The sequence below is a fragment of the Rhinolophus hipposideros genome, assembly GCF_964194185.1.
Source record: "Rhinolophus hipposideros genome assembly, chromosome: 16".
In the NCBI taxonomy this organism is placed as follows: Eukaryota; Metazoa; Chordata; class Mammalia; order Chiroptera; family Rhinolophidae; genus Rhinolophus; species Rhinolophus hipposideros.
The window spans coordinates 48,673,949-48,700,237 of record NC_138062.1 but is presented as its reverse complement, the minus strand read 5'-3'; the positions used below and the strand labels follow the sequence as shown (position 1 = coordinate 48,700,237).

Sequence of the window (26,289 nt, the reverse complement as noted above, 5' to 3'; positions counted from 1 at the left end):
TGTAGGTCCCACCTCTGCGGCTGCCTTTCTGACCTGGTGCAGATTGGGGTGGTGAAGAGTTAAAGCATGCCAGGCTTTAAGGCTGATTTCTCCAACTTGGCACTGTTGACATTTGGGGCCAGGCCATTCTTTACAGTCACAGACTGTCCGGTGCATATAGGATGTTGAACAGCAGCCCCGGTCTTTACCCACTAGATGCCAATAGCACCCCAGTCATAACAACCAAAACTATTTCTTTACGTTGCCAAATGTCCCCGGGGTGCCGTTAAATCATTCTCTTGGTTGAGAACCACTCCTTTTTGGAAGGACCCACATCTCGGGCATCCAGCAAAGCTGCTTTATTTGGATTAAAAAGTATTTTTTTTCTGAGAAATCTCTCTATATTTCTAAATTAAATTACTTTTTTATTGTTGCTGTATTCCAATGAACCTTTATTTACAAAAACTGGTGGTGGGCCACTTTTGGCTGACTCCTGTCCTAAATAACAGCTCTACTTGTTTTGTTTTGTCTTTAGTTTCAGGTGTACAACATAGTGATTCGACATTTGTATCTATTGCCAAATGGTCATCACAATAACTCTACTTCACATCCATCACCACACATAGTTACAATTTTTTTCTTGTGAGAAAAACTTCTAAGACCTCCTCTCTTGGCAACTGTCCAATATGCAATACTGTATTGTTAACTAAAGTCATCATGCTGTACATAATATCCCCATAATTTACTTATTTTATAACTGGAAGTTTGTACCTTTTGATTACCATTTTTCCTAACATTCATCCCCTGCCTCTGGCAACCACCGATATGTTCTCTGTAGATACACATATAAGCATATAACAGATCAAACAGTATTTGTCTTTCTCTGTCTGACTTATTTCACTTAGTATAAGGCTCTCAAGGTTCATCCACGTTATTGCAAATGGCAGGATTTCTTTCTTTTTTATGGCTGAATAATAATTCATCCATCTTGAATAAACATCTTGCCAGCTCTATGACACAGATACTAACTAGCAGAACAACCAGATAAAGAATTAGGCCACCCCCACCCACAAAGATTTCTCTTTCAGAAAGCCCTATGTGACCTAGATAACTGACCGCGTAAGTGACCCTGCTTTTCCCTTCCTGCACCCGAATTTCCTCTCTTACGCTTTAAATTAGCCAATAAAGACTTAATCCACAAAACCTTAGACACCCCACTCAGACCCCAATAAAGGCAGAGCCCTAGGTCTACTCTCTCTCTCTTTCTCTCTCCCCCCACGACCTTGCAGTGTGGACCCCAGGTGTGCCACATACCCTCTAGGACCTGTGAGTAATAAACCTTATTTTTTCAAAGTTCCCTGATGGTTGTTGCTGAGGTGTGTCTTGCAATCAAGAACTGGTCCAGCCACAGCATAAACTCAGCTCTGATGGGGAAATGTCCGTGGGGGCTGCTGAAAGTAGTCCAGTTGATGCCATCACTATGGATAGGCTGAGACTTTTGTATCAAATTACCTCAGTCAGCCATTCTGAACATGATAGACGTGAGTCATTCAAGGAATGTAACAAGGAATGAAGGAACTTTGGGCGTGGTTACTGAATGGAAACAAATAGCCTACTAAGTGTTCTAGAGAATTATCTTGAAACCATGAGCCCACTTTGTGTCTGTTTGAGCCTTAAAATGCTCTCCAGGTCTGTAATCTGCGTGGAGGAATCAATCTATGACGGCTGTAAAGTCCCCAAAACAGGACTCAACCACCATATTCACTTCAAATGTGAGGGTAATAATCATGGAGGGTAATAACAAAGAAGATCACCTCAGATGGTGTCACGAGGGGTCTCAGCTCCCGCTCCCCACATAAGAACACACGATATGGAGAGGTCAGTCCCCCATACCATTTAACACCCATGGAGCCATAGATAGAGGAGTCATACCACTATATCCTCCCTGGCGGCCGGGTGAGACACATGACGTAGGATCCATATGATCCGCAACCCGCCATCAGCTTTTTTGCCTGCCAACCAACCAACCAACCAACCAACCAACCAACCAACCAATGCAGTCACAGCAGTTACATCATCAGCCAATTGGCTAACTGGCTACAGCCAATGGCCAACCAGTCACAGCCTACGGCCATCCACTACCCCAGCCAGCACCCTCCCCTCCTCGGCGAGGCCAAGAGGGCCTCTGGGCCTCTGGGACTCTGTCCCCACAGATGGCAAAACCACAGATCACAGTGAACAACAGACAATGGGCTCTCCTGCAGAGAGCCAAAGAATTTATTCCACTTCGTAGCAAGGAATTCTTAAACAAATCCTGCCCTGTCGGATTGGATTTCTATTAAGGACAAGCAGCTGGTCTCATATTGTGCACTGTGTGAGATAAATGGACTTTTCATTTATAAATTATTGGATCATGGGAGAAACTTTCCACCCTGATGACTCTAAGCTGAATGCATTGGTTGGATGGGACTTCAGGTTGTCTCCTTCAAGGTGGGTATAAGTGGATTGCATGGGTGGAAAGAAGCATGCTTTCATTAACAAGACCTTAGAGATATTGTAGATTTGGTTGCAGACTACCACAATAAAACAAGTATCTCAATAAAGTGAGTCACATGGATTTTTTTGGTTTCCCAGTACATATAAGTTATGTTACATTATACTTTAGTCTATTAAGTGTGCAATAACATTATGAGTAAAAAAGAAATGGCCATACTTTAATTTAAAAAATACTGTATTACTAAAAAACTGCTATTATCTGAGTCTTCAGAGAGGCATAATCTTTTTTGCTGGTGGAGAGTCTTGCCTTGATATATTAGTGGCTGTTGACCGATCAGTGTGGTGGTTGCTGAAGGTGACTGTAGCAATTTCTTTTTTTCTGAATGATTAAATTTAAAAAATTTATTACAGTAAAAGACACATTGCCATTAATCCCCCTCAAAATAGGCCCCCTCGCTTCAAACACACTTATCCCATCATTCTTGCCACTTTCTGAAGCAGTTCTGGAAGTCCTCTTTCGTGAGTGTCTTTACTCCATCCTCCATCACGACAACACTCCGTGTCACATATCGCTTCTGGTACAGCAATTTCTGTCAAATAATAACATTACGGTGTGTCCTCATCCACCTTATTCACCAGATCAGGCACTGTGAGACTTCTGGCTCTTCCCCAAAGTCAAAATGACCATGAAAGCTAAATGTTTTTAATCGATTCAGGACATCGAGGCAGCCATGACAGCTCAACTAAAGAATATATATACCTCATGAGCCCCAAATTGAAAGATTGAAGGGAGAAGACAATTCAACAATAATAGTTGGAGACTTCAACAACCCACTTTCAATATGGACAGAAAACCTACATAGAAGATCAACAAGGATGGAAGACTTTCATAACTCTAAAACACACGTGACCTAATAGATATCTGTAGAACATTCCACCCAACAACAGCAGAATACACATTCTTCTTAAGTGTATATCACCTTCTCCTCTGTGCACATATATTTAGCAATATCTTAAAATAAGACAACAATGACGCTTGCTACATGGACTGACTCTTCTGTTCGTAAATGATTTCTCAAAGATCACCAATCACAGAGCACCATAACAAATATAACAATAAAAATGTTTGAAATATTTCAAGCATTAGCAAAATGTGACACAGAAACACGAAGTGAGCCAATGCTTTTGGAAAAATGACGCTAAAAGACTTGCTTGACACGGGGTTCCCACAAACTTTTAATTGGTAAAAAATGCAATATCTGTGGAGTGCATTAAAATGAGGTATGCCTGTATTTGGTGGCTAGAGGCATGGAACGTGGACTGCTAGCTCTCCAGAAAAATCCACTCTCTCCTTCTTCTGTAATAACAGAATCACAACCTAGCAACACAGCTGACCATTTATGCCACATTTCCTGGCCTCTCTTGCAGCTAGGTGTAACCTGGTGTGAAAAGTGAGAAATACAAAAGTGTGTCATGTGGGGTGACAGGCAGGGTCTCTAGTCCCGCTTCCCACATAAGATCACAGGATATGGTGAGGCCAAACAGGAACACCCATGGAGCCATAAGTAGGGGAGTCATACCACTATAGTCTCGCTGGTGGCTGGGTTGGAAACACAGGCAGCAGGAGCCACAAGATCTGAAACCCGTGGTCCACTTGTCTCTGCCAACCGACCTCACTTGCTAGCTGTAATCCGCCTCTCTGCAATCCATAATTCACACTCTGCCACACCATGCCATGCTCGGACGCCACACCAATACACCACCATCTTACTAGCTTAGCCGCGGCAGTTATATCAGTGGCTAATGGCTAACTAGTCACAGCTGATGACCATCTACTACCTGAGCCAGCACCTTTCTATGTGCTGGAAACTGCTCTCTGGGGCTCTGTCCCCACAACATGGCACTTCAAGATCACAGACTTGCCTCCCCTGTGCTCTCTGATTATATTTTTTGTAATCTAGAGTTCACAATTTCAATTTTATAGACAAGAATAATGCCCTGGAAGATAGGCAAGAAATAAGACATAGGGAACATGGGTCTGTAAATGACTTAAAAGAGCAGTCACCCACTGACCTAGAACTTTGTTACATGAAAGACAAATTTTACCTTGCTTGAGTCCTATTCCTTTAGAGTCTTTCTTTTTTCTTTTTAGCAAATGTTATGAGTTGAATTATGTTCCCTTCCCAAATTCATATGTTGAAGTCCCAAACCCCAGTATTTCAGAATGTAACCTTGTTTAGAAGTAGGACGGTTGCAGATATAATAGTTAAAATGAGATCATATTGGAGTAGTGTGGGCTTCTATTCAAAGATAACTGGTGTCCTTATAAAAAGGGGACATTTGGAGACAGACATGCACACAGGGAGGATGCCTTGTGAAGATAAAGGCAGATATCTACAAGTCAACGGACATCAAAGGTGGCTAGCAAACCACCAGAAGCTAAGGGAGATGCCTGGAACAGATTCTCCCTCATAGCAGCAGAAGGAACCAACCTGCTGACACCTTAATTTCAGACTTGTGGTCTCCAGAACTGTGAGAGAACACGTTTCTGTTATTTAAGCCATCTAGTTTGTGGTCGTTTGTTACAGAAGCCCTAGAAAACTACTACTTTGTTTATTTATTTTAATACAAAAATTAGAACCAGAAGTGGATGGTGCCATCACAAAAATGAAAAATTAGTTGCATCAGCTTAGTGGTCTGGTGGTAAGAACATATATTGCAGGCTAGAAAGCTGGTGACCTTTGTTATACCAAAGAACAACATTTGGTAATACCATCACCTGTGATAACCTGAGAGGTAGATTATGTATCTACAGAGCCTGTGTCTCTAGAAGTGATTGGAAAGAGCTAGAATGTCACTGTGAGTTGACTGCTCCTTGGTGATTGTAGCAAGGAATTGCAAGAATAAGATAATCTTAGACAAGAATTGGCCACTTTTCAGTTAGAAACATCACAAAATTGGAAGAGCCAACAGCTTCCTGTTCCCAAAAACAGTATAAATAGAGATCACGCCTCTCACAGGAGGCTATGGTTTCAGATGCCCATTAGCTGAGAGTTACAAAGATGTAGAGAGTGCAAGGACGCAAACAAGGCAAATGAAATAGACCCAAGAACTATGGCTAGGAAAGATCATTGGATGTGGTTCCTAGCAATGGAAAACTAGAAGCACCTAGACCAGATGCCTGCTAAGCTTTTCAAGGAGCTATATTGCTAAAGTAATAACAAGTTCAGTTAGCAAAATCTTATGACTTTTGAGCCTTTGCATTTTGGGTCTTTTTGTTAGGTGCTTACCCTGAACCTTAACCCAACCTGGGGCTTGAATCCTGGTGTCTTTGGTTTCCACGATGTGTTCTTCACACTGTAGTGTAAGCACCACAAGGCCAGGGATTTTGTTTCCTACTGAACACTCAGCCCTTAAAAGAGTGCTGAAAATGTAATAGATACTCAGTAAGTAGCTGTTGGAAGGATGAAGAAATAAGCAAATAAGCCAAGAATGATATGAAGAAAATGTCTAAGATTGGGACCATGGAGGGAGATTCAGGACAGACGGGCACTCTGTGCAGACACTCAGACGTCCCCGTGCTGTGGTCATCAAACAATAACTGGCTTTCTGCTGACAAGGGCCCCCAAGGTGCCCTTCGTGTTGCTGTTGCATAGACTGTAAATGAAGGGATTCAACATCGGACAACGTACATCACTGCAGCTGCCATGTTCTTCGGGCCGTGTGGGAGAACACGGGGCTGAAATAAACTCCAATGAGCATCCCACAGAACAGGAACACCACAGAGAGATGGAGCCGCAGGTGGAGAAAGCCGGTCTGTTGCGGACGGGATCCTCAGCATAGTGGCAAAGATGTGTGTGTAGGGGACGAAGATGCCCACAAACGGGGTGATGATGGGCGTGGCTACACAGTGTATCCCACTGCATTGTTGAGGAAGGTGTCAGAGCAGGCGAGCTTCAGCAGAGGGCTGAGGTCACAGAAGAAGTGGGGGACCTGGTGGTGGGTGCAGAATGAGAGGCAGGTCAGTAATACCGTGTGGGTCAGGGCATTCCTGAAGTCTGCATCCCAGAATGCCATCCCTCGGAGGCCACAGGATTGCGGTGTTACAGACACGGCATAGTACAGAGGGTGACAGATGCCTGCATAGTGGTCGTAGGCCAGGGTGGTGAGCAGGAAGCTGTCAATGTCGGCAAACCAGATGAAGAAGAAAATTTTGATCAGGCATCTGGAATAAGAGACCCCTTTGTGCCCTGATACATAGTTGGCCAGCATCTTGCGAATGGCGGTAGAAGTGAAGCAAATATCCATGAAGGCCAGGCTGGTCAGGAATAAATACAGGGGAGTGTGGAGCCAGGCGTCAGTGGCGATGGCCAGGATGATGAGCAGGGTTCCTAGCCCCGCGACCAGGTACAGGCTTAGGAGCAATATGAACAGCAGCTGCTGGTGTTTGGGGTCTTCTGAGAGGCCCAGGAGAAGGAACTCAGAGACCCAGGTGAGGTCTGCCCCTTCCGTGGCCATCCCGTAGCAATCAGAGAGGAAATGGGGGAGCTGTCCGAGGTCCTGGCCAAGGGCAGCCCCTTCGTTGGACACTGGATCTCATCACAGGTCGTTCATTCAGACATTCATCAATTCTTCCCACTCTCTCCTGCAACAGGATCCTCCCACCCACCTGCTGCATCGTTTCCGTCAGTGAACACACTACTCATTGCCCACAGCCCACCTGCAGGATGTCACCTGCAGTTTGGTGACAGACACACAGACTCCCAGACACACTGACCATTTCTCACCTCCACCACCGGCATTTCTTTCTTTCTTTTTTCTTTTCTTTTCTTTTCTTTTTTTTAAGGAGGGCGCCGTTCACAGTGGCCCATGTGAGGATCAAACCAGCAACCTTCATGTTAAGAGCACCGCGCTCTAACCAACTGAGTTAACCAGCAGCCCCACCGCCTGTATTTCTATGCCCCAGGGCTTTATACGGCCCCAGCAGCAGGGTTAGGCCACAGATGGGGTTACATGGAAGTGCTGGGGGTCGACACCCCCAGCGAGGAACGGCGCTGATAGGTGACTCTCCTGGTTTCATCAGTCCTGAGGGAGGCAGTTCTGAGGTGTGTTCTACGTTCTCTCAGAGATCCCTAAAAGGGTCACTCCACAGTTGCCCAGAATGGGAACCTACTCATTCACACATTTCTTCCCCAAATGCGCATTGGGTCTCCTGGGATTATTTCCTAAATAAACTAGTTGCACTCAAGTCCTTGACTCAAAACCTGCTTTGGTGAGAACCCACACTAAGTAAGACGCAAGGGCTCCAAAATTTCTTTTCCATTTGTGAAAGAATCCCTTCTTCACCCCAAATACCCCTCCAGCTACTGCCCTCTTGCTCTGCTACGTTGGACCCCAACATTCCTCAAAACGTTGCCTGTCCTTGCCTGTCAAAAACAACCATGACTCCTATTGCTAATCCAAGGCTAGTATACATCCAGCATGCACCAGTACAATTGTCCCATTGATAAAATTCAGAAATACTTGGCACAGGCTAGAAAACACGTGTATAGTCCTCCCAAAGAACAGGAAAATTAATAACCATTACGAATTGTCATGTAAGCTCAATATTTCAAGCTAACTGTTGTTGAATGTTGCAATGAGCTTTGATACACAGGGAGTATTTGCACAACTTTTTGCCAATTTGGCTCTTGTCACTGTGAGCAGCGTGGTTGTGTGCATATGAAATGCTGTGACCTACTGGAGAGGTGCTAGTTTATCATTATCCTCAAACTTCAAGATTGGTTCTGGTTTTAAATGTTAATCGTTACAGTTTACTTTGGATTTTATTGTTTGTGCATTGTACATTTTAGGTGAGGTGCAAGTGTGCAATGCTTTGCTAATTATCAAATGAAAAGTCTATAATAAAAGATTAAAAGAAAACATCCAGAATGAAAAGGCAACCAAGCTTGGATAAGCTTTTTAATGATCCTATTAAATATCACAATGGACACTCCGCTGTACTTGTGGGAGCACGAGAAGTGATATTTACAGCGAACTGCAGCCTTGGCACATCTGATACTTGAAGAACTCAGAGCAACCTAGAACAGTGAGCCTGCTGGGTAAGACTCTCTGTAAAATATAGCAATTAATTTATATTTTTTGGAATAAAAAACAAAATTTAATAAGTAACACTCTGGGTGGTTTATGCTAATGGGGGCTATAAACATTGGATGCAAATGCTGTTCAAAAACTCTTCATTAAAGTCGGAATTGTTGATACTTAAATATTTCATCTGAATGGCAATCATGTTTTGTCCATTTTGGCTCAAAGAAAGGAAATTTGTAGTAGTCAAGCGGAATTCCGTGTCACATTAAAAAAAATTTGAAGGGGCCGGCCCGGTGGCTCAGGCAGTTAGAGCTCCATGCTCCTAACTCCGAAGGCTGCCGGTTCGATTCCCACATAGGCCAGTGGGCTCTCAACCACAAGGTTGCCAGTTCAACTCCTCAAGTTCCGCAAGGGATGGTGGGCTCTGCCCCCTGCAACTAAGATTGAACACGGCACCTTGAGATGAGCTGCCTCCGGGATGGCTCAGTTTGTTGGAGCGCGTCCTCTCAACCACAAGGTTGCCGGTTCGACTCCCGCAAGGGATGGTGGGCTGTGCGCCCTGCAACTAGAAAACGGTGGCTGTACCTGGAGCGGCTGCGCCCCCCACAACTAAGACTGAAAGGACAACAACTTGACTTGGAAAAAAAGGCCTGGAACAAGAAAAATGGCGGCGTGAGGTGAGCCTCTGTAACGTTCCCCTGGAATTTACAACGAATCGGACAACAATAACTCCACAAAGGACTCCTTGCACAGCAGACAGGCAAGACGAAGAGGCCGACTACTGAATTCACCTTCAGGTGGGTGAATCGCGCGAGCGGGGGAGGAGGGAGAGGAGAAGTGCGGAGACGGAGCCGCGCGGGCGCAGGACAGAGACCTAGCTCAGTGCTCGGAGCCCGCTGCGCCCGGAACTACCGCCGCTGCGGGAGAGGGAAGGACTCGGACTGCTAGGGCTCCGCTTACGGCCCACAGGGCTGAGGGGGCAGCATACAAAACCGCTAAACCCAACGCTCACTCACGGCAGACCTCGGAGCAAAGACTGAGGGAAGAGGGCTGAAATCGGTGGTTTAAGCCCTCACTGCCGAGCGGAGAACGGAAGCCTCAGGCACGGAGACTAGCCGCCCCCTCCCTACCCTCCCAGAGCTCGCCCCGCCCCCACCTGCCCGGTGCTAGAAGCGATAAAGTAGCAGTGTCGGATCAAAGGACAGAATATTTGCTGCTCTGAGAACTGTGGACCGCAGACACAGATTCGCAGCTCAACTAGTTCCGGCAAAGGGGAGGGAGCTGTGGAAGCAGGACTGGCTGTGGTGGTGGTCGCCGCCATTGCTCTGGGCCACCTCTCACAACTCACCCCGCCCCTGGCCCCACCTATCTGGGCGGATCCCTGCAGGAGTAAACAGAACGGCTGAAACAAACGGGCTCTGAATCTGGTGCAGAAAGAGCTTTGGAACTCCAAAAGCTCTTCGCATACCTATCAACCTGTTGCAGAAGCCACTCCTGTAGATGTCTAGGAAGAGAAATAGTAAATCAGTGATTGCCATGAATAACCAAGGCAACAAGATAGCTCAGAAAGAAAGTGAAAAGTCTCCAGAAAAGGAACTTAGAGATATGGACCTTTGTGATTTAAATGACAGAGAATTCAAGATAGCAATTCTGAAAAAACTGAACGAGATGCAAGAAAACACAGAAAGGCAGTTTAATGAACTCAGAAACACAATCAAAGAACACCATGAGCATTTTACAAAAGAGATTGAAATCTTGAAAAAGAACCAAATAGAATTTCTGGAGATTAAGAACTCAATAGAAGAAATTAACAATAAAATATCCAGCTTAGGTAGTAGAGTTGACCAGATGGAGGAAAGAATCAGTGACATCGAAGATAGGAACCTGGAATTTACACAGAGGGAAGAAGAAAGAGACTTGAGACTTAAAAGAAATGAAAGAACTCTACAAGAACTTTCTGACTCCATCAGAAAGAGCAATATAAGAATAATGGGCATACCAGAAGGAGAAGAAAGAGGGAAGGGAACAGAGAATATATTCAAACAAATCGTCGATGAGAACTTCCCAAACTTGTGGACAGAACTGGATCCTCGAATCCAAGAAGCAAATAGAACACCTAATTACCTCAATCCCAACAGGCCTTCACCAAGGCACATTGTATTGAAGCTGTCTAAAATCAATGACAAAGAAAGAATCCTCAAGGCAGCCAGGGAAAAGAAGACGGTAACTTACAAAGGAAAGCCCATTAGATTATCATCAGATTTTTCAGCAGAAACTCTACAAGCTAGGAGGGAATGGAACCAAATATTCAAACTATTGAAAGAGAGAAATCATGAGCCAAGAATAATATATCCAGCAAAGATCTCTTTTAGATATGAAGGAGGAATAAAGACCTTTCCAGACATCCAGAAGCTGAGGGAATTTTCTAATACACAACCTGCACTACAAGAAATACTAAAGGAGGCTATTAGACCACCATCAACAGGGACAACTTGTGGCAACCGAAACATAAAAAGGGGGAGCATAAAGGCCTGAACTGGAATATGGGAATAGAGAAAGTAAGCGTACTGAAGAAACTGGAATACTCTAAATATCAAACTTTCTTTTACATAAACTCAAGGGTAACCACTCAAAAAACATCCAAATCTGAAATATATACTGTAATAAAAGAAGAAACAGAGGGAAACATCATAGAATACCACCACACAGAAATAACAGACAACAACAAAAAGGCAAAGAAACAATGGAGACACAGCCTTACCAGAAAACTAAAGACAGAATGACAGGAAATCCTCACATATCAATAATCACCCTAAATGTAAATGGACTGAACTCACCAATAAAGAGACACAGAGTAGCAGATTGGATCAAAAAACTAAACCCAACCATATGTTGCCTACAAGAGACACATCTCAGCTACAAGGACAAGCATAGACTCAAAGTGAAAGGGTGGAAATTGACACTCCAAGCAAATGGTACCCAGAGGAAATCAGGTGTAGCCATAATGATTTCCGATGAAACAGACTTCAGGGTGAAAAAGATAACAAGAGACAAAGATGGACATTTCATAATGGTAAAGGGGACTATACAACAAGAAGACATAACAGTCATCAATATTTATGCCCCCAATCAGGGAGCACCGAAATATACCAAGCAACTACTAACAGAACTAAAGGGAGAAATTGACCAAAACACAATTATACTAGGGGACTTAAATACATCATTGACAGCTATGGATAGATCATCCAAACAGAAGATAAATAACGAAATCGCAGCCCTAAATGACACATTAGATGAATTGGACATAATTGACATATATAGAGCACTTCATCCTAAAACATCAGACTATACATTCTTTTCTAGTGTACATGGAACATTCTCAAGGATAGACCATATATTGGGACACAAAATCAGCCTCAGCAAATTTAAGAAGATTGAAATCATACCAAGCATATTCTCTGATCACAAAGCTTTGAAATTGGATATCAACTGCAAAAAGAAAGCAGGAAAAAACACAAATACATGGAGATTAAACAACATACTTTTAAAGAACGACTGGGTCAAAGAAGAAATTAGAGGAGAGCTCAAAAGATACATAGAAACAAATGACAATGAAAATACATCCTACCAAAATTTTTGGGATGCCGCGAAAGCAGTTTTAAGAGGGAAATTTATATCATTACAGGCCTATCTCAAGAAACAAGAAAAATCCCAAATAAATAATCTCATGTTACACCTTAAAAAACTAGAAAAAGAAGAACAAGCGAAACCCAAGGTCAGCAGAAGAAAGGAAATAACAAAAATCAGAGCAGAACTAAATGAAATAGAGAACAAAAAGACAATAGAAAAAATTAATGTGACAAAAAGCTGGTTCTTTGAAAAGATTAACAAAATCGACAAACCCTTGGCTAGACTCACTAAGATAAAAAGAGAGAAGACACTAATTAACAAAATCAGAAATGAAAAAGGGGAAGTTATCACGGACACCACAGAAATACAAAGGATTATCCAAGAATACTATGAAGGACTATATGCCACCAAATTTAATAACTTAGAAGAAATGGACAAGTTCTTAGAAACATATAGCCTTCCAAGGCTGAATCATGAAGAACTGGAAAATCTTAACAGGCCGATCACCAGTAACGAAATTGAATCAGTCATCAAAAACCTTCCCAAAATCAAAAGTCCTGGACCAGATGGCTTCACCAGTGAATTCTACCAAACCTTCAAAGAGGATCTAATACCAATCCTGCTCAAACTCTTCCAAAAAATTGAAGAAGAGTCAGTACTCCCTAACTCATTTTATGAGGCCAACATTACCCTGATACCAAAACCTGGTAAGGACAACACAAAAAAAGAAAACTACAGACCTATATCTCTGATGAATACAGATGCTAAAATCCTAAACAAAATTCTAGCAAATCGAATACAACAATGCATTAAAAAGATTATTCATCACGACCAAGTGGGGTTCATCCCCGGGGCACAAGGATGGTTCAACATTCGCAAATCCATCAATGTGATACATCACATAAACAAAATAAAGGACAAAAATCATATGATTCTATCAATTGATGCAGAAAAAGCATTTGATAAGATACAACATCCATTTATGATTAAAACACTTACTAAAATTGGTATAGAAGGAAAATACCTCAACATAATAAAGGCCATATACGACAAGCCCTCAGCTAATCTCATAATTAATGGTGAAAAGCTGAAGCCCTTTGCTCTACGTTCAGGAACACGACAAGGTTGTCCCCTATCACCTCTGCTTTTCAACATAGTGTTGGAAGTCCTCGCCAGAGCTATCAGGCAAGAGAAAGAAATAAAAGGCATCCAAATTGGGAATGAAGAAGTTAAATTGTCACTCTTTGCAGATGACATGATGCTATATATAGAAAACCCTAAAGACTCCACCAAAAAGCTATTAGAAACAATCAATGAATACAGTAAAGTTGCTGGCTACAAAATCAACGTACAAAAGTCCATTGCTTTCCTATATACCAACAATGAAATCACAGAAAAAGAGATAGAAAAAACAATTCCTTTTGCAATTGCAGCAAAAAGAATAAAATACCTAGGAATAAACTTAACCAAGGATGTGAATGATTTATATGCTGAAAACTATAAGACATTTTTGAAAGAAATTGAAGAAGACACGAAGAAATGGAAAGACATTCCGTGCTCATGGATTGGAAGAATCAACATAGTTAAAATGGCCATATTACCCAAAGCCATATACAGATTTAATGCAATCCCCATTAAAATCCCAATGGCATTTTTTAAAGAAATAGAACAAAAAATCATCAGATTTGTTTGGAACCACAAAAGACCCCGAATAGCCAAAGCAATATTAAAAAAAAAGAACAATACTGGAGGTATCACACTCCCTGATTTTTGCTTGTACTACAGGGCTACAATAATCAAAACAGCTTGGTATTGGCGGAAAAACAGACACATAGACCAATGGAATAGAATTGAGAACCCAGAAATAAAACCACATAAATATGGACAGATAATTTTTGACAAAGAAGCTAAAAACATACAATGGACGAAAGACAGCCTCTTCAATAAATGGTGCTGGCAGAATTGGATAGCTACGTGCAAAAGAATGAAACTGGACTGCTATCTGTCACCATGTACCAAAATTAATTCAAAATGGATCAAAGACTTAAGCATAAGACCTGACACAATAAACTGCATTGAAGAAAACATAGGTACTAAACTTATGGACCTTGGGTTCAAAGAGCATTTTATGAATTTGACTCCAAAGGCAATGGAAGTAAAAACTAAAATAAACAAATGGGATTATATGAAACTGAAAAGCTTCTGCACAGCAAAAGAAACTATTGACAAAATAATGAGGCAACCAACTGAATGGGAGAAGATTTTCGCAAACAGTTCCTCTGATAAGGGGCTAATATCCAAAATATACAAGGAACTCATGAAACTCAACAACAAAAAAACAAACAACCCAATTGAAAAATGGACAGAGGACCTGAAGAGACATTTCTCCAAAGAGGATATACAAATGGCAAATAGACATATGAAAAAATGCTCAACATCGCTAATCATCAGAGAAATGCAAATGAAAACCACAATGAGATATCACCTCACCCCAGTCAGAATGGCTTTCATCAACAAAACAAATAGTAACAAGTGTTGGAGAGGCTGTGGAGAAAAAGGAACTCTCATACACTGTTGGTGGGAATGCAGACTGGTGCAGCCGCTATGGAAGGCAGTGTGGAGGTTCCTCAAGAAATTACGAATAGAATTACCATATGACCCAGCAATCGCTCTCCTGGGTATCTACCCCAAAAATATAAAAGCATTTCTCTATAGAGACACGTGTACGCCAATGTTCATTGCAGCTTTGTTTACGGTGGCCAAGACATGGAAACAACCAAAATGTCCTTCGATAGATGAATGGATAAAGAAGTTGTGGTACATATACACAATGGAATACTATTCGGCGTTAAGGAAAGATGATATAGGAGCATTTGTGACAACATGGATGGATCTCGAGAGAATAATGCTAAGTGAAATAAGTCAGACAGAAAAAGCAGAGAACCCTATGATTTCACTGATATGTGGTATATAAACCAAAAAGAACAAGACAAACAAATGAGAAACAAAAACTCATAGACACAGACAATAATTTAGTGGTAACCAGAGGGTAAGGGGGTGGGGGGTGGGTGATGAGGGTAAAGGGGATCAAATATATGGTGATGGAAGGAGAACTGACTCTGGGTGGTGAACACACAATGGGATTTATAGACGATGTAATACAGAATTGTACACCTGAAATCTATGTAAATTTACTAACAATTGTCACCCCAATAAAATTAATAAAAAAAAAAATAAAATAAAAAAAAGGCCTGGAAGTACACAATGTTCCCCAATAAAGTCCTGTTCCCCTTCCCCAACAAAATCTTTAAAAAAAACCCAAACATTTGAATAATAAAAAGTTCCAGGAAAAAATTGTTTTATGTCAAAGAATGTTGGCAAAGCAGACTGAAAGCATTTAGAATGCAATATAAGACTTTAAAATACTCTAATGTATGGTTAAAAGTAATTGAGACTTTTCAGATAGGAAATAATTAATAAAAATTCAAAAACTGTAATATCAGTATGGGATTAATGTTGCCACTCAGACTCATGGCAAAACCTGTTTACTGAAAAGAGCACAGCTCTTTGGAAAACTACATATGAGGTCGGACAATTAAGTTTGCAAACTCACCCTAGAAAAAGTGCTCCATACCTCACTGCTGGATATCACTACGGTCACCTTCGAAGTACTCCCCTTGGGAAGCTATGCACTGATGCCAGTACCTAGTCCACCCTTCAAAGCAATTTTGGAACTCTTTTTCTGGAATGGCCATCAGAGCTGTCATCGTATTACCCTTGATGTCCTGAATGTCATCAAAATATCTTCCTTTCAATATTTCCTTTCTCTTCAGGTAAAGAAAGACATCATTGGGGACCAGATCAGGTGAGTAGGAAGGGTGTTCCAATAGTTATTTGTTTACTGGCTAAAAGCTCCCTCACAGACAGTGCCCTATGAGCTGGTACATTGTCGTGATGCAAGAGCCATGAATCGTTGGCGAAAAGTTCAGGTTGTCTAACTTTTTCACACAGCCTTTTCAGCACTTCCAAATAGTAAACTTGGTTAACTGTTTGTCCAGTTGGTACAAGTTTGTCATGAATAATCCCTCCGATATCAAGAAAGGTTAGTAACATTGCTTGCAACAAGTTTGAGAACTTAATTGTCAGACCTCGTAAGTCGGTATAATTTCAACCATGATCAATGAAGCTTCAATGGTGTTGCTAAAATTGTTTCCGTAATCTATTTAAAAAGTGGAAATCAGGACTTTGAAAGCAGTTCAAGGTTTGTTGTTAAGCACACAAGGCGGTGATTTATTTCAGAACATCTGAAATAAAATCTGAAAAAAGTGAAAAAATAGAATTAAATTTACTGAATCTAAAACACAATCAAATGAGGTGTGTGATGTTCTGGTGGTGGTTTAGAAATGTCATTGCAATGAAAAATATTTATGTGAAGACTTTCTTGGATGTTGTACAGATATCACGTAATTCCGAGTTTCCGGAAAAATTGCAAAACTTGCTGGATGTTTTAATTTGGTACCATTCAAGTCTCTTTGTTAGGTTATCTCTGGATGATTCAAAAAAGATGTAACTCAAATGAAACACTTTAAACGTTTTTCTCAAAACTGTCTATATGCCACCATGCATCCAATAAACAGAATGTCAAAGAGATATCATCATCCCCTTGTTCATTGTGGCGTTATTCACAATAGCCAAGACATGGAAACAACCGAGGTGTCTGCCTATGAATGAATGGATCGAGAAAATGTGGTGTATGTACACAATGGAATATTATTAAGCCACGAAAAGAAGGAAATTCTGCCATTTATGACAACACGGATGGGCCTTCAGGGCCTTGCGCTAAGTGAGGTAAATCAGACAAAGGAAGACAAACACTGCGTGATATCATTGTATACTCGCATGTGGAATCTTTAAAAAGAAGTTTAAAAAAGTCCATATCTTGCAAAGTCTAGCCCCTGCTCATCTCCCCAATCTCCACTCACACCACGGTCCCCCAGCCACACAGGTCCCTTGGTCCAAGATTGGGTCTACCTCTGGGCCTTTGCACCTGCTGTTTCCTCTGCTTCTAATGTTCTTCCCTCAGGACTTCTCTCCAGCTTACGAGACCCACCTCAAATCTTTCCCTGTCCTATGGCTCAGTCTGTAGTGGCCGCTCAATCCTCTATCCTATGACTTCTGACCTGGAAAGGAACCTTCTCCGTGGGTCCCTCTGCTTGCTGCCCTGGTTCTCTCCTCCTTTGCCCAGGAAGTCTATACACCCTGTTTTACATCCCTGTTAATTCATCGATCACTCATGAAGCATCTTCAGTGAGGCATTCCCTAACCTGGGGATAGGAATTCTGACACAGTGACAGAGACAGGGTTCCCTTCCCGACCCAGCAATTCCTCCAGAGTGCACAGTGCACAGTGAGGCACATTCAAGGACATTTGGAAAGAGAAGTGGCCACCACAGTAGGGGCCCATCCGTCAAATATGATCCTCCCACTCCATGAGCAATTCTATAGTCACAGAAATGGAAGAAATGTCAAACTGTTCACATCAACCTGGATGAATCTTAAAAGCATCATGCTAGGCAGGAGAAAAACCACCATAGAAGGAGGTGCACAGAATGATGCCACTTATGTAAAGTTTAAAAACGTGCAACAAAATTCTATGTATTGTTCATGGATCTGTCTCATGTTGAAAGGTGAAAACTGTGCCTGGGAGTGATGAACAGTTGTGTAGGATGTTGATATCTCAGAGAGAGGGAGGGAGGGAAAGAGAAGGGGGCAGGATGGAGGAGAGATGGAGGGAGGGAAAGAGAAGGGGGCAGGATGGAGGAGAGATGGAGGGAGGGAAAGAGAAGGGGGCAGGATGGAGGAGAGATGGAGGGAGGGAAAGAGAAGGGGGCAGGATGGAGGAGAGATGGAGGGAGGGAAAGAGAAGGGGGCAGGATGGAGGAGAGATGGAGGGAGGGAAAGAGAAGGGGGCAGGATGGAGGAGAGATGGAGGGAGGGAAAGAGAAGGGGGCAGGATGGAGGAGAGATGGAGGGAGGGAAAGAGAAGGGGGCAGGATGGAGGAGAGATGGAGGGAGGGAAAGAGAAGGGGGCAGGATGGAGGAGAGATGGAGGGAGGGAAAGAGAAGGGGGCAGGATGGAGGAGAGATGGAGGGAGGGAAAGAGAAGGGGGCAGGATGGAGGAAAGAGGGAGGGAGAGACAGGAGAATAGGAGTATGGGAGTAGGGAGATGTGCATGAATGCTTTATTTCTTGAGTTGGGTCATGAATACAAGCTGTGTTCCAGCTTGAATTATGATCTATACTTTTTTGAGTGCCTGAAACATGTTGTAGCAGAATTCCTTTCCTTTTTAAGGCTGAATAATATTCCACTGTGCGGATGGACCATTTTGTTTACCCATTCATCTGTCAGGGGACACCTGGGGGGCATCCACATTCCAGCTATAATAAATAATGCTGTTATGCACATGGGTGTACAAAAATATCTTCAAGACCTCACTTTCAATTCTTTTGGGGATCTACCCAGAAGTGAAATTGCTGGGTCATATGGTTACTCTATTTTTAATATTTTTAAGAACCTCCATACTATTTTTCACAATGGCTGTATCAATTTACATTCCCACCAACAGTACACACGGGTTCCAATTTCTCCACATCCTCACCAACACTTGTCTGATTTTTTTCCCCCCATAGTAGCCATCCTGTTGGGTGCGAGGTGATATCTCATTGTGTTTTGATTTGCATTTCCCTGATGATTAGTGATGGTGAGCATCCTTTCATGTTCTAAATATTTTTGACCTCAAATATCTACTGGTAAATACTGGGGGTGCCAAAAATGTGTGCACATGACTTGTATTCATCTTTTGTTATCGATATGTATGGAGCATTACAATTTTATTATAGTTTTTTTCCTTTCTTGAAATGTGTATATGTTTTTTGGCACCCTCTGTATATTTGAACACAAACCCCTCCTACATTTATATTTATTTAAAAACTAAATATGACACCACTGTCTTAATGGTGTGATAAATGCTAATAAAAGATCTCCCAAATTGAAATTTAAAAAGGGACACTATTAGGATGAAATAAACTCTTGGTTGTTTCAGTAAAAACCCTAACAGTAGGTAATTGTCATGCGGGGTGTCATGCAGGGTCTCTAGTCCTGCTCCCCCATAAGAGCACACGATATGGTGAGGGCAAAAAGGAACACCCACGGAGCCATAGATAGGGGAGTCATACCACTATAGTCTCGCTGGCGGCTGGGTTGGAGACCCAGGAAGCGGGAGCCACATGATCCGCAACCTGCCATCCGCTTCTCTGCCAACCAACCAACCCCACTTGCTGGCCGCAATCCGCCGTGCTAACTGCAATCTGCGCTTGCAGGCTCAGCCACCATCTTCTTGCTAGCCCCCATTTTTTTGTTAGCATAGCCAAGGCAGTTATATTAGTGACCAATGGCTCACCGGTTACAGCTGACGGCCAACTAGCCACAGCTGATGGTTATCTGATCACAGTTGATGGCCATTTACTACCTGAGCCAGCACCTTTCCATGTGAGGCCGAGAGCCTGAAAACTGCACTCCTGGCTCTGTCCCCACAGTAATACTTCGAGGTACCGTGGAGCAAAATTCATGGTAAAGGGTCACAGACAGAAACACTTATAACAAACAGGTTTTTTACAATTGAATAATGCTTGGTTATTTCTCATCACCAATGCTTTCTCTGTCATCGCTTTTTCCCCTCACCATGTGGCTGACACAAAGTTCATTTTAGAGGTACAAGTGTCTCCATCACCATTTTTTGGTTGGCGTTAGGGTCAACCTGTGGTCTTTCATGTCACAGGTTTATTTCTGATGATGGTTTGAGAAAAAAATGGATAATAAAATGTGTAAATCTATTAGTCTTGGTCCATGGACACTGAGTTATACACATCAAAATAGGCTGAAAGTGAAGAGTCAACGTAGTGAAATAGGAAGTGTTAGAGAAGTACACATTCTTTTTATTTTTTAAAAAATGTTTAATGTTGAAATGATTTTAGACCCACATGGATATTGCAACACAGTACGGAGTGATCCTATGTATACTCCACTCCGCCTCCCCCAATAAAAACTTACAATTATATATACAAGAGATATAATTATATATTATATAATGTATTTATATATTTATATAAATACATTATATATAATTATATATTTATAGTATAATTATATAAACCAGGATTGACTGCGGCACAATACTATTAACTAACGACATTATTTGGAGCTCACCAATTTTTCTATGCACTCAACTGCTTTGAAATGTTCTATGAAATTTTGTCACTTGTGTAGATTCATGAAACCACCACAATCCGGACACAGAACTGTTCCATCACCCCAAAGAAACTCCCTCCTGTTGTCCCTTTGTCACCCCCACTTCCTTAACCCCTGGCGACTGTAATCCAGTTAACATAACCTCCGTGATTCTGTCATTGTGAGCATGTTATGTAAATCATATCATATAGCATGCTACCTTTTGAGATTGGCTTTTGATACTCAGCACAAGACCCTCGAGAACCATCCAGGTTGTCACATGTGTCAATAGTTCATTGCTTTTAACTGCTGAGTCGTATTCCATTGTGTGGATGGACTACTGTTTCTTTAGACATTCGACTATTGAAGGAATTTGGGTTGTTTCCAGGTTTTGGCTATTATAAATAGAGCTGCAATGAATATTCATGCACATACATTTCCATTTCTCCAGGCATGAGATCGTTGGGTTATATGAAGTTTAAGTTTAACTTATAAGAAACTGTCAAACCATTTTTCAGAGTGGCCACACCATTTTGCATCCCCACCAGCAGTAACATACGGGAGTCCTGATTGCTCTGCACTCTGGTCACCACTTGGTATAGTCAGTGTTTTTATTTTAGCCATTCTAATAGGTGTGTCACACTGATTTGCATTTCCCTAATGGCTAATGATGTTGAACATATTTTCATGCACTTGTTTGTCATCTGTATGCCCTTTTTGATGAAGTGTTCAAATGTACAAGTCTTTCATTCATTCTCTAATTATTATTATTTAAAACATTTTTTGGAAAATAAAAATGAATGTGAATGTTCTTCAGTTTTCTCCTTACGTGAAGTGCCACTATATGGCATAATTTCCCCGCACACGCGCGAGCGCGCGTGTGTGTGTGTGTGTGTGTGTGTAAGCACCCTTTTCATTGCAGTCTGTGTGAATGGCGCCCCTCTAAGGTTAGTGCCTTGCACAGCCTGCTCCACTGTTTCCCCAGCAGCCCTGACTCCCATTGTAACAACTTGCCTGCCCCAATTTGACAACAGATGATGCTGGTCTAGTCTCTTGCTGTGGAATGTGGTCCCACTCCTTTCGCTTGGTACCAGGGTCATTTATAACATAGCCTCAGTTGGCCTTGCCAGTCCCCTCCATAGTCAGTTCCCACGCCCTCTCTGTCGTAAAATCATGCTTTCTCAAGCCTCAGGACCTTTGCACATGCAGTCTCTCTGCTAGAAATTCTCCCATGCCTCCAGACTAATGATTCCTCGTACTCTGCTCTCCAGGTAAGTCCAAGGCAATTCTCCAGGACGTTTTCCCTTCACTGCTCACCAACCCTGGGAACCTCACGTTGGTTCAGCCTGAAACCTTTGGGCTGGGAGTCCAGTTCTGTGTCCAGTTCTGTGCTTCCACCCCACACTGGAACTTCTCAAGGGCAGGGTCCTGTACGGAGCTTTCTCTGCTGCCCCAACACTGCTCAGCATTGGGGCTGGGCACAGAGGGCTGGCAGGACAGGCACTGTTGCTGAAACAATCAGTCCTTTCAAAGAGGACTGTGTGAACCAGTATTCAAATTTTTGTAATGGGATCATATGAATTTTGAGTTGAGTGGGAATATTGTACAAGAACAGGTCTACATGCTCAGATATCTGTTCATTTATTCACTCACTCACTCATTCATTCATGCAATCGTTATTGAGTACCTACTATGTGCCAGGCCCTGGGCCAGGTGAAGAAAGCCTCTCACCCCTCACGCCGATCACAGTTGAGTGAAAAAGACACACAGAAATCCAATCTTTGCACAAATCATAAATTTATGGTGTTTGTCATGCAGGGTGTCATGTGGGTTCTCAGCTCCCGCTCCCCACATAAGAACGCAGGATATGGTGAGGCCAAAAGGAAACACCATAGGGGAGTCATACCACTATATTCTCGCTAGCGGCTGGGTTAGAGACACAGGAAGCAGGAGCCACACAATCTGCAACCTGCCCTCCGCTTTTCTGCCACCCACCCTCACTTGCCAACTGCAATCTGCCATGCTAACTGCAATCCGCGCCTCTCTGCAATCCACAATCCACGCTTGCTAGTGTAGCCACAGCAGTTATATTAGTGGTTAATGGCTCACTGGTTACAGCTGACGGCCAACTAGTCACAGCTGATGACCATCTATCTACTACCTGAGCCAGCACCTTTCCACGTGAGGCCGAGAGCCTGGAAACGGCTCTCCTGGCTCTGTCCCCACAGTTATAATGTAACATGGTCTATGAAGCACGTGATGCTAAGCCAGAGGGTAATGGGGGTCCAATTTGCGGTGAGAGGAGGTATCATGCAGGGTGGCATGCGGGGCCTCTAGTCCTGCTCCCCACATAAGAATGCAGGATATGGTGAGGCCAAAAAGGAACACCCACGGGGCCATAGGTAGGGGAGTCATACCACTATAGTCTCGCTGGCAGCTGGGTTGGAGACTCAGGAAGCAGGAGCCACACGTTCCGCAACCCGCTGTCCACTTGTCTCTCAACCTCACTTGCTAGCTGCAATCCGCCTCTCTGTAATCTGCAATCCACACTCGGCTGCCTGCTAGCTTAGCCACGGCAGTTATATCAGTGGCTAATGACTAACCGGTAACAGCCGATGGCCAACTAGTCACAGCTGATGACCATCTACTACCCGAGCCAGCACCTTTCCATGTGAGGCCGAGAGCCTGGAAACTGCTCTCTGGGGCTCTGTCCCCACAGGAGGCATGAGGCTTCCCTGAGGAGGTGACACTGAACTGAGACACGAGGAGTGAATGGGAGTTTCGTTGACCAAAGTGAGAAGGGAAGAGTGATCGTGGGCAAAGCAACAGCGTGTGCTAAGGCAGGAGGCTGGGTGGGGCGTTCCTGGGCACCTGCATTCTCTGGGGTCCTGCTTTGCCTCATAGCAAACATATTAAAAAGCACCCACATTATGCCTATTTCTTCCTCTGCTTAAAAAACGTAGAAAGAATAGTTATATATTTTTTTTGAAATTATTTTGGTGCCATGTAAAACTCATTTACTTATTATGCACCTACAGGAATTCTTGCAAACGGAGTCCGTGTAACGCACCGATAACTTCCCAACATAATGACATTTTGGGAAAGTGTTCAAGACAACAATGAATGAAGCTGACATCATGTTAGCTTAAAAAGACATTTCATTCAAACGTTTTAGTTTGATTTTTCAGCCTTGTTTTTATGTTTTCAGACCTCAGACTGTGATTTCTAATATATTCTTCCCGGTCTTGAACATGTTCAAAGACTTTTGGAAAACCTACTGGCGCGGCGATATGCCAGCGCCTCCCAGAGTCCGGACTAGGAAACGCACCCCTGCAAGGGTGTTGATCACCCCCAACTTGAGGCTGCAGAAAATCAACCTACAGCCGTGGGTGGCCTTCCAGCTCTCCTCCTCTTCTCTCATAGTTGTCCCATCTTCACGAAACCCAAACTCCAACCGGAAGTCCTTCTTCCCTCATACAACATTCCGTTTAAACCCTTCTCTGCCTTTGCACCTAAAGTTTCCTCTTCATTCTTTTATTTATTTTAACATTACTCCTATTCTTTAGAAAAACTTTGAGGCAGAGGGAGGTCCAATCGGTCCGGTCTTTTGGGTTCCAAAGCCTGCTCTCATAAAACATTTCGATATAGGAGCCAGTATGGTTTACATATATGAAGACTTTCTGGTTCCATTTATACAATATGAAGATTAACTCATCAGGACTCAGAGAGGCAAAGTCATTTGCCCAAGGTCACACAGCAGGTTTCGTTGACGCCAGAATTCCTGCTCTTTCTTTCTGCTTCCACTTGTTAACCTCTCTCACCACTTCCTTGGCAGGTGAGCACTAAGCCCAGGGTGACCTATATGTTTCTACCTTCTGGATCTGGAGATACTTGTTGAGTGGTGAGCTTGGCTTCATGGAGAATGGGGCCTGTGGCTTTGAGTGATGGGGAGGTAAGTCTGTGGTCCCTCAGGGAGGAACTTTAGCGCTCACACTCTAATCCCTGTGCCCTGGGCTGAGGCCTCAAGTGCCTTGTTAGGGATCCAGATGACAAATAATTGTTTGCCCTAAACGGAACCACTGATAGATGTGGCCACTTGAGGAAAGCAAGTGACGCTCATTGTTTTTTTATTATTATTTCCTTTTCCCACACTTCTGCTGATCCTGGGGTGGGGAGAGGCTTTGATCTCGGAGGCACTTATCCTGGGGAGAACTTTCTTCAAGGGCTCTAGTATGGCAGAATTCCCTTGGCACTTTTGGGTCATTGTTGCAAAGTTATGGTGCCCTCCTCCCAAAATCTCGCCATGACGTCTGTCTCTAGACAGGACCTCCATACTTTTTGACACAGACTTTTATAACTAAAAGCATTTAAGCCATATAGTCACACTTAATTATAAATTCTATATATATCTACCACAGAGATAATATATAATATTTTATAAACCATATACTGTCAATATTAATTTACAGAAAGCAAGAATAAGATGAATTCTATTTAAATGAATTTATAATGCAGAGACTTCATAGTATTCTTAGCTTAAACTTCAAGGCACTTATCATGGTTGACATGAGTACATACAAGTCTGAATATCTGATAGTCTTCTTGATGTTTTGGATGTTTTTTTGCAGGGGAGGCTGATTTCCATCCCAGCTGTTTCAGTGATCAATTGCTGTGTACAGTAACCCGTAAAGTTAGTAGATTAAAACAACAATTACAACACTTATTTTGCTTATGAATTTCTTAACACTTTTTTTAGGTGGGACCCCTTTTCCTCTTTACTGAGGTATAATTGACAAATAAAATAGTATATATTTAGGGTGTACAAGGTGATGATTTGATGTACGTATACATTGTGAAATGGTTACCATGATCAAGTTAACTAACACGCCCACTACCTCACATAGTTACCATTATTTTTGTGATGAGAACGCTTAAGACCCACTCTTTTAGCAAACTGTTGTGGACTATACTGGCATTTTTATAAATGTTAAAGCCAACAATTAGTGAAGTTGATGTAACATTTCATTTAGTAGTCATTTCTTTAAACATTTATTCATTTCAATTTTGTGGTTTTCCTTTCGTGTTTTGGAGCAAAACTCTTGCTTCATTCTTTGTTTGTTTGTTTGTTTGTTTGTTTGTTTTTATCCCTTGATCATAATTATTTTCAGAATCTCCTGGAAAGCTGCAGAGGTCGGGGGCAGGCACTGCAGGGCTTTGATGCTTGAGGAAAGACATAGCTGGTGCTGGCTAGAACCTCAGTGGCCAAATATGCCTCTGGAGAATCTTGGGAACGACCTACTTGATTTAGAAACGCTAGCGCCGCCTAGCTATTGGTTTGAAATACACACTACGGAAGAATCAAGGATCAATGTGAAGAGAGTTGAGAAATTAATGCATCTACAACATTTATATTTATATTTATATCTTCTTGATCAATTGATATTTTTATCATTATGAAACGTTCTTTATCTCTGATCATTCTCCTTGCTTTCAAGTGTGCTTTGCCTGATAGTAATATAGTAGTCCCCCTTATCTGAGGTTTGCTTTTCTGTGGTTTTAGGTACCCCGTGGTCAGAATATATTACATAGAAAATATTTAATATATTTAATCTATTTAATAGATTTAATAGATTTAATAGGTTAGAATATGTTAAATAGAAAATTCCAGAAACAAACAATGCATAAGTTTTAAATTATGCAGCGTTCTGAGTAGCGCACGTGATGAAAATTCGTGTCATCCTGCTCCACCCCTCCCAGGACATGTATCATCCCTTTGTCTAGCTTACGCACACCACATATGTTACACACCAA

At 42.4% G+C, this 26,289-nt stretch overlaps 1 pseudogene across 1 annotated transcript; it reads right to left on the bottom strand.

Annotated features, from left to right (window-relative positions):
* Positions 1-6,065: 6,065 nt before the first annotated feature.
* LOC308509419 (olfactory receptor 1f45-like) lies at positions 6,066-6,993 on the bottom strand (annotated as a pseudogene). Its single transcript has one exon. The product of its transcript is annotated as an olfactory receptor 1f45-like (transcript).
* Positions 6,994-26,289: the final 19,296 nt, after the last annotated feature.